The sequence below is a fragment of the Fukomys damarensis genome, unplaced genomic scaffold (genome assembly GCF_012274545.1).
Source record: "Fukomys damarensis isolate Sample0158 unplaced genomic scaffold, DMR_v1.0_HiC HiC_scaffold_5, whole genome shotgun sequence".
In the NCBI taxonomy this organism is placed as follows: Eukaryota; Metazoa; Chordata; class Mammalia; order Rodentia; family Bathyergidae; genus Fukomys; species Fukomys damarensis.
Window position 1 is genome coordinate 73,593,151 of NW_022900917.1, and position 9,517 is coordinate 73,602,667.

General features: G+C 38.6%; 1 pseudogene; it reads left to right on the forward strand.

Moving 5' to 3' along the window:
• The first annotated feature begins 3,246 nt into the window (after positions 1 to 3,246).
• Positions 3,247 to 9,517, forward strand: part of LOC104875405 — a 173,877-nt pseudogene continuing 167,606 nt past the window's right edge.

Sequence of the window (9,517 nt, forward strand, 5' to 3'; positions counted from 1 at the left end):
GCCCGGGCCCTGAGCAGTCAGCTGATGGCGATGACGTCAGGCCCGGGCGCCTTCGCTGCTCCCTGGCCCCCAGCGAAAGCCCACAAGACCGCTTCACCCTGCCGCCCCTCGCCCCGCTTCCACATGGGCTATTTCCTCTACTCTAGGGAGAAGAAACTCCTTACTCCTGTCTGCCCTGAACTAGAGTAGCTTTCGACGCAGATGCTGCCTTTCTAACCACACCGGGCCGCCAGGGTTATGTGTGGCCGCAGTGTCCCGGAAACAGGGGTTTAATTCTTTTCTTTGCAATTCTTTTCCACTTACAAGGGTCACCTGTCTTACGTAGAGAACCTCAGAACCACGAGCGAAGAGTCCTCTAACACTGCCCCCATCTCTAACCAGCAGATCTCTGGAATTGGATACATACTTTGAAAAAGATTAAAAAAAAAAATACCAGCCCGTTAGGATTGTATTCTACCATCCCTGAATAAAGAAAACAAAATTGAACCCAGTGTTAAATAGAAAGAAGGCCGATTCTATTTTTAACCCGACTTGTTGATAATTAATCCCATGAGGCTACTTGTTAAGGATAGAGCACCTCAAGAGTGTTCCGCAGCTTTCTGGGCCTTACTAACCCCAGCAAAAAGAAAAGCTGCCTGCCTCTCCTTTCCTGAATTCTGTGGTGAGCTCATCCCAGATGAGGGAGAGAGAGAGAGAGAGAGAGAGAGAGAGAGAGAGAGAGAGAGAGAAACATTTTCTTGTATGTTCTGAGCGAGGATATGGGGGGCTGCATTCCCTCTTCTCTGGCATCCCTCAAAGTCATTAGCAGAGTTGGCTTCGGAAAATGATGCTGTCATTTCTCAATTCTTTCTCCTTGGGGAACCTGAGGATTTAGCCTGAATGCAGAAGGGGTCCAATGCAGATGAAGCTTTCCTACCAAAATCTTTCTCCACCCGGAAGTCTCCCAGGGTGATGTATTGGGCAACAAAAGGAGATGAGGGGGGGGAGAGAGAGAGAGAGAGAGAGAGAGAGAGAGAGAGAGAGAGAGAGAGAGAGAGAGAGAGAGAAACATTTTCTTGTATGTTCTGAGCGAGGATATGGGGGGCTGCATTCCCTCTTCTCTGGCATCCCTCAAAGTCATTAGCAGAGTTGGCTTCGGAAAATGATGCTGTCATTTCTCAATTCTTTCTCCTTGGGGAACCTGAGGATTTAGCCTGAATGCAGAAGGGGTCCAATGCAGATGAAGCTTTCCTACCAAAATCTTTCTCCACTTTTCTTGTATGTTCTGAGCGAGGATATGGGGGGCTGCATTCCCTCTTCTCTGGCATCCCTCAAAGTCATTAGCAGAGTTGGCTTCGGAAAATGATGCTGTCATTTCTCAATTCTTTCTCCTTGGGGAACCTGAGGATTTAGCCTGAATGCAGAAGGGGTCCAATGCAGATGAAGCTTTCCTACCAAAATCTTTCTCCACCCGGAAGTCTCCCAGGGTGATGTATTGGGCAACAAAAGGAGGCAGGACAAGGAGGTTGAGTTTGGCCTCAATTACATTAAACGGTTCAGGCTGACAAATGGGCGCAGCGAGCTGCGGGACAAAACTCTCTGGCGTTCCGAGGTTGGAGCCAAGGCAACTGGTTGCCTCTGAGCATTCCTTCTGCTGCGGGATGTTACCATGTTAAAAGAAGAACAAGAAAGAGACGAGGACAACGACGATGAGATTCAAATGTTATTTTGTTGTTGGGATGATGTGGTACTCTTCAGCCCTCTACAGCATTCTGCTTTTGAATGACAGCATTGGCTCAGCAGGATTACTTTCCTTTCGGAATATGCAAACCGCCAAATGATTCCCTACCACTTAAAAGAGAAGAAGTAAACCCACTATGAAGAGGCTGGGAAAGAGCTTCGATCATGCTGTCTTTCATTCGCTGCATATTTATTAAAGCTGGGTTTGTACCTTGATTCAGGAACAATATTTTGCCAAAGTCGTGCACAACTTCCTTTTCTTGGGTTGTTCTCCCTTGTTTCCCTCAAACATTACTTACCTCATTCTGCAAAGCCCAAGCAGTGCTGTCTCTGTGAAGCCTTCCATGGCATCTCAAGTGAAAACTAATGACTTACTGCAGTGTCCATCATCTTCTGTTCTGTGGACTTTATTCCCTACTTCAGAATTGGCCATGCCCTATTTGCTCAGGTGTCTGTCACTCCCCCCGATGAAACGGTGAGCTCCTTTCATGGCAGGAATGATTTTACCTGTGGCCTATATCCCCTGGCTTCTAACAATTGCAATAGAGGTAATAATAATAATAATAATAATAATAATAATAATAATAATAAGGTGGGCAACAATCTTACCAGCACCTATGAGATGTCTCTTAGCTTTTTTTATAGCATCTGTTTTTAGCATCTTGTTAATCATCCCAGCATTTGTATGAGTTAGGTCTTTCTGCATTCTCATTATTCCTTTTTCTGACTAGGATACTGAGTACTGAGATTTCCTGTGGGCTATGTACCTTGGCCATCATGGTTAGTATGCAGCAAAATGCCACCAATTAAATTTGGGTTTTACAAACCTACTTCCACATGCTTAATGCAAATGCTATAAAAAAACAATCAATGACTAATTTTAATAGGACTGATGGAAGTAAAAATGTCAAATGTATTTTGTCTTTCCAAAAGCAAATTAAATAGAATCTTCTCACACTTTCTGGCTTTTATAAATCTGCTGGGATGAGATTGAGTAGCAGATGAATATAGCAGAACTCATTCTTGATTGGATAGAGAGTTTATTAATTTTGGCTCTGTTCAAGGCATAGATGTGGCTTTTATAATTCTTGAAAAAACAAATTTTCACATCTTGCATTTAACCAAAATAGTCCACTTGGTAAACTTCATTTAATACGGATGGTTGTGGTATGGGAAAATCATTTTGTTGCCTCAGTGGAAAATAATGTATTTGTTTTGTGAAGTTGCTATATACATAGGGCACATTTGTGTTACTATGTTTAAGAAAAGGACATCAGTTTACTCCTAATGCACTCTTGACTCCCTAGGTTGACATGTTAATATATAAATTTAAATTTTACATGAGTCCTTTGCAAAATCCCTCTAGAAACCCTGACACTTACTGAAGACATAAAATATTCACATGTAGAAGAAAAGATGAACTGAGTTCAGGAAGGGGACCTGAAACCAGGGAGATCCTGTTTCCAAAGGGAAGGAGGGTGGTGGGGACCAGGCAGCTGCCATAGTCAGAAATCCTTAAAGGAAAAAATGACATGGCCGTTATCGCGGACACTGGGCATTGGGAATGTCAAGGGCATTGCCTGCTTTGACAGAAATCAGGACAAGTCAATGTCTACGGTGAGTAGGGCTGGAAGTGAAAGTCTATGGGTAAAAATCTTTGTCATAAGGAGGCATAAATTTGAGTCATTTGTAGAAAAATGGATGGATCTGGGGACTATGAAACCAAATGGAATAAATGAGAAAGAGAAAAGTATCACGTGATTTCTTTAATATGGGAGGTCCAAAATATAAATAATTTAAACAGTAAAAAGAAGAAAAATGATACGAAACAGGAAAATAAGTGCTGCAAAGATGAGAAGGGGATCTGGTGAAGGAGAAACAAGGGAGGATAAAGGGAGTAACAATGATAAAGATTCCCCAAGATGAACATACTTATTATGTATTGCAAACATATTCTAATAAAAAATAAAAAAATATTTGCAGTCACATTTTATCTGGAATGCAGTAGAATACAAAGAAAAAACTAAAATGTCTATTTTATTCCTATATTTATTCTGCTTTGAAAAATGCAGAATAAATTTTGTAGACATTTTGAATCCTCACAGGAACTAGTTTAGATTCCAGTTGAAATTAGATTCTAGTAGGAGAAGAGCTTCTCATCAGTGAGAAAACAATTCTGAGATAAGAAAGGCAGAACTCATGAGGCAGTCAGGTGAGTCTGAGAAAGAAGGCTTCAAGGAGATAGATTTACACACTTCCTTTTTTCTTAAGACATTATTGCCTTGTCTCTTGTTTAACCAGAGGATGAGCTAGCTAAGTGTGATATGATTAAGATTTTGCTTACTGAGGTTCTAACATAACAAGAACACACATGCTGGAAAATGATTAAGAAGCAAGCAAAAAGAAGTAGTAATGAAAAGTAGGAAAGCACTAGTTCACCCATGTCACTAACCCTCTTGGCTGTGATGTAAAATCTACTTTTAAAATTTGACAGAAGTGGGTGAAGGGAGGGAAGGGACAGGGGGAAGAAACAAGAACCAAGATCTGTCATGTAAAGATACAAGATCCCAATAATGAATGTAACTGTACTGTATACCTAAAATGTATCAGTGAACTCAATGAGGAAAAAAAATTTGACACAGAAAGTTTTGGGGCAAAATGTGCAGACTCAGTGGGAAATAAAGCAAATTCTTTTTAAAAAAAAAACTACCCAATTATTATTTTAATACCATAAAAGCATTATGTCCTACCCCTTACTGTTTTTGCCTTGGGGGGGTCTTTGGGGTTTATGTAGAATATTTAAGCTAACACTGTATAGATTGGATTATAATTCAAATGTATTTATATGTGTTGATATAGTTGCATATATGAACCTTATTTCATTCATTCAACTTTTTAAAATTAATGTATTTCTTTTTCTGTTTAGCTGGTGAGACATTTAACCCATGACCTTACTTGGTTTTTATCTGTAGTCTTCTGATCCCAGGGAGATGCCATAAATATTGCTCAGCTTCCTGGTTGCGGAACACAACACCCAATACCCACAACTTGAAGGAGAGGCTTAATTTGACTCAGTTTTAGGGAATTGCTATGGCTTGTGTTTAGATGTTCCTCAAAGCCTCAGGTGGCATAAATGGAAGGTGGCTGGATCTAGGATGTGTGATGCTGGGGTAAAGGGTGTATGATTCCTAAATTAGTCCACTGATTTGGCATAGTTCTTGGAGTGGATAATGGGAAAGCCTTCTCTGTGTGTGAATGCCACCCACCCTAAAGGCATATAGCCTGGATGAATATAAGGGACAGATAGAGGGCCAGTGTGGTCATTTATCACTTGCTGCTTGCTGATTCTGCTGCCTTCTGCCTGCCATGAACTGTTTCTCCTCTGAGAGTCTCCTCTGCCATGTCACCCTGCCTTGGATCCAGCCAAGCATGGACTGAAACCTCTACAAACTAAAAAATTAAATAAAACTTTCCTCTTTAAGTTTGGTTGTTGAGTATTTTGTCTTAGCAATAAGAAAAGTAACTAAGACAGGGATTCAATCCATCTTTGACTGGTTAAAAGGCAGAAATATGATGGTAGACAAGTGTAATGGAGCAAAGATACTTAGTTCATGACAGCCAGGAAGCAGAGCAGAGAAACTGGGCCAAAAAGAAGGAGCAAAGGACCAGACATAGACCCTAAGGCCACACCTTCATGATCTACCCAGACACACTAAGAAAAGTGATCCACTAATCATAGAGTCAGGGGGTGGATCCCAAAGCCAGACAAACTGATACTCCATACTAACTGGCATACATAGTTCTAAGATTTTAGGTAGTGCATAGAGGTGTGTGTGTGTGTGTGTGTGTGTGTGTGTGTGTGTGTGTGTTTCTGTTGAGTGTTGGGGTGAGCACATGCACCCATATCTGACCTCTGGTCATGGGCTATTAAATCACCCTGGGCATATTTTTGTTCTTACACACATGAACCCACCCATGAGTCCAGGAGCAAATGTCACATTTTTTGCAGGTTACTGCCTTTCTACTTTTGAGCCCTATGTTTCTTCAAGGCACTACCAGGAAGCCATTTTTAATGATGGGCATAGTGTCTCACCCATTGGAGATTACCTCTTTTCAGTCCAGTGAGAATCATTGTTTTTCAAGGCCATGTCATTTTTCCTATACACTTCTATTCTGCCTAGTACCTCCTTACTTCTTGTACCTCTAAAACCTTTAACTTCTTGCCGGGTGTGGTGGTGCACACCTGTAATCCCAGCACTCAGGAGACTGAGGGAGGAGGATCGCTGTGAGTTCAAGACCAGCCTGGGCTACATAGTGAGTTCCAGGTCAGTCTCAACTACATAGTGAGACCCTGTCTCAAAAATAAATAAAACCTTTAACTTCTCTTTTTGGATTATGATTTTGGAAAAACAAAAGGTAAAAAATTTGCTTTCTACTCTTTCTTTTTTTTTTCAGCTTTAATTGAGTTTATTAGTACATTTTAGGAATACAGTACAGTCACATTCATTGTTGGGATCTTGTACCTCTACATGACAAGTCTTGATTCTCATTTTTTCCCCACATTTTTTTCTTTTCCCTTTTTACTCTTCCCCTACCCATCCCACCTTCCCTACACCTTTAGCTCCTTTCTTCCCATTTCTAAATGTCAGTAATCTTACTAGAATCTTATGCATTGTTGCAGATTATTTACACCAGGGAAACTATTCGGTATTTACACATGTGTGACTTATTTATTTCACTTAGGAGTATATCCTCAAAATGTATCCATTTTCCTATGAATGAATCTATTTTCTCATTCTTTATGGCTGAGTAATATTCCATTTTATGAAAAAATCACAACTTCTACTCTTTCTTTCTGGAAGCAATTGACAGAAAGTGTGAATGAAGGAAATGAATAAGGAAGGTACACAAGAGAGCCTCCTATAAATTAATCCCTCCAAAAGAAATCTATATTTACAAGATGTATTAAATCTCCCACATCAGTTTGTTTTTATACTGTGATGTCCAACTAATATATGGAGTGTAAAGTCAACATCATGGGCTAAATTAACATTAACACGTAGATTAGTAAAATAGTAATGTATAGTAACAACACCAGAAGGGTAATTATTGGTTCATTACTCTATGTAAGGACATCTTTTAATATACAACTTTTATATCTTTAAAGTCCATAACTAAAGAAAATGAAAGAAAATTCTTTATCAACTCTTGATACTATATTATCTCAAACTCATAAAATGTAAAGTTTGGCTTAATATAGTTTTCCTTACTGTCCAAGTTGATATTTGACCTCTCATTATCCAATTTCAAATCAAATAGATTTGTGCTTCATGAGTAACACACACACACACACACACACACACATGCACACACCCCTAGCTATTCTGGGAACAATACAAAGGGTACTTTGTGTAAGAGAAGTGGTGGAAAGGCATTGACCTTACCCTGAGATTGTTAATGAAATTGCTGAAAATGATTTTTGACTGAAGCTAAATTTAGAGAAATAAATCACTTTTGTTTTCAGGAAGATTTATTCCTGAGTACTTAGGTATATCTCTGTGACTGTGAATGAGTTATTTAACAATCTCAGACTTTGATAATTTTGTGGAAAATGAAAACCTTGTCAGGTTAAGGAGTTCACTCCTCTCAACCACTCCATGAACAAGGCCCATTATCTACTGACAGAATGATTAACAACTTTCTTCTGTTTCCTCTAACTCCGGTGCTGTTTGCTTATTTTTGGATACCTCCCTGTCTCACCTAGATAACTGCAATAGACTCCTAACATGTCTCTAGCTGCAGTCTGTCTCCTTTCTTCAGTTGCTGTGATTTTTCTAAATTAAAATCTGATCATGCCACTCTTTTTTAACTGTGGAAAAATAACACATAACATAAAATTCACCTTTCCAAAGACTCCCAAGTGTATGGGATAATACTGCCAAATGAGTGTGCATTGTTCTGAAATAGTCCCTGGTCCTTACACCTGCTCTTGGATGACTGAAATTTTATTTTATTTGTATTAATTTTATTGGTACAATTTAAATATACATAATGATTATATTCATCATCGGGAATTTGTACCTGTACGTGACATATCTTGACTCCTCTTTTTTTCCATTCTCCTCTCCCCGCTCCAACACTTTTGCCCCTCTTCACTTACAAAGCTCTGTTTCCATCTTATCCTTCTTTACTCATTTTTTTTCTTTTCTCTGTCTTCCTTACCCCTGCCCCCTTCCCTAGATTCCCTTTCCTTTTGAACATTTTCTTCCTATTTCACAATATTTATAATACATTTTGGTCCTTATTTATATTTTCAGTTTTTCACACTAGATCGACAATGTGATATTTACACATGTGCCTGATTTATTTCACTTAAGAGTATGGTCTCTAGTTGCATCCATTTACCTAGAAATGTCTCAAGTTTATCTTTCTTTGTGGATGAGTAGTACTTCATTCTATTAACCCCCTACACACATATTTTCTTTATCCATTCATAGGTTGATGGGCATTTGGATTGTTTCCAAGATTTAGCTATTACAAACTCTGGTGCTATAAACATGTATGCACAGCATATATATGGCTGTGGTTTGATGCTTTTAATTGTTTCAGGAAGATACCAAGAAAGGGAATAGCTGAGTCAAAAAGGACCTCTAATTCTAGTTGTTTGAGGTGTCTCCATACTGGTTTCCACAGTGGTTGAAGCAGTCTACACTCCCACCAACAGTGGAGAAAGGTTCCTTTTCCCCTACAATCTTGCCAGCATTTCTTGGTTGATTTCTTGATATCTTGAGTGAGATAACATTTCAACATTGTTTTAATTTGTGCCTCTCAAATGACCAGTAAAGTTGAACATTTTTCATATATTTATATGCTGTTTGTACTTTAGCTGAAAAATATATATTCATTTCAGATACCCATTTTTGGATTGTGCCTTTATACTTGGGAGGGGGAGTCTGACTTTTTTCAATTCTTTATATGTTATAGATAGTAGTCCTTTGTCTGAGGAACAATTGGCTAAAATTTTTCCCCACTCTGTAGATACCCTTTTTACTCTGTTGGTGATCCCTTTTTCTGTGCAAAAGCTTTTGAATATGATGAGATCCCAGTTGTTGATTCTTTATAATATTTCCAGTGCAGTCAAGTTTTTTTCATGAAGTCTTTGCCTACACCTATGTCTTTATACTGCTATGTGAAATTGTAAATATTGCATTGTCTTTTTAGTTGGAGAAATTGAAGGGTAAATAAGGACCAAAATGTATAATAGATCATATAGAATATAAAGAAATTGTTCAAAAGGAAAGGGAAACTGTGAAGGGGGAGGGAAAAAAAGGAAAGGAAAAGAAAGAAAAGAAGGAAAAAATGGAAACAAAGCTTGTAGAAATAGGAAGGGGAGGGAAGTTAAGGGAAGAGAGGGGATTGGGAGAAAAAGAATCAAGATATACCTTGTGCAGGTACTGATTCTCTTTGATCAATGTGATCATTATGTACCTTTAAATTGTACCAATAAAATTAATTTTAAAAAGTTCTACCTACTCTCTCTTCCAGTAGATTTAGTCTTTCTGTTTTAATATTTATATTTTTGAACCATTTTTATTTTATTTTAGTACATGATGAGAGACATGGGTCTAGTTTCAGTCTTCGGCACATCAAAAACCAATGTTGTCAGTACCACTTACTAAAGACGCTGTCTTTCTTTCAGTTTGTCCCCTTTGTCACCCTATTTGAGGTTGTTTATGCATTTTCTAATCTGTTAAATTGACCCTCAGGTCTGACTTTTTTTTTTTTTTTTTTTTTTTTC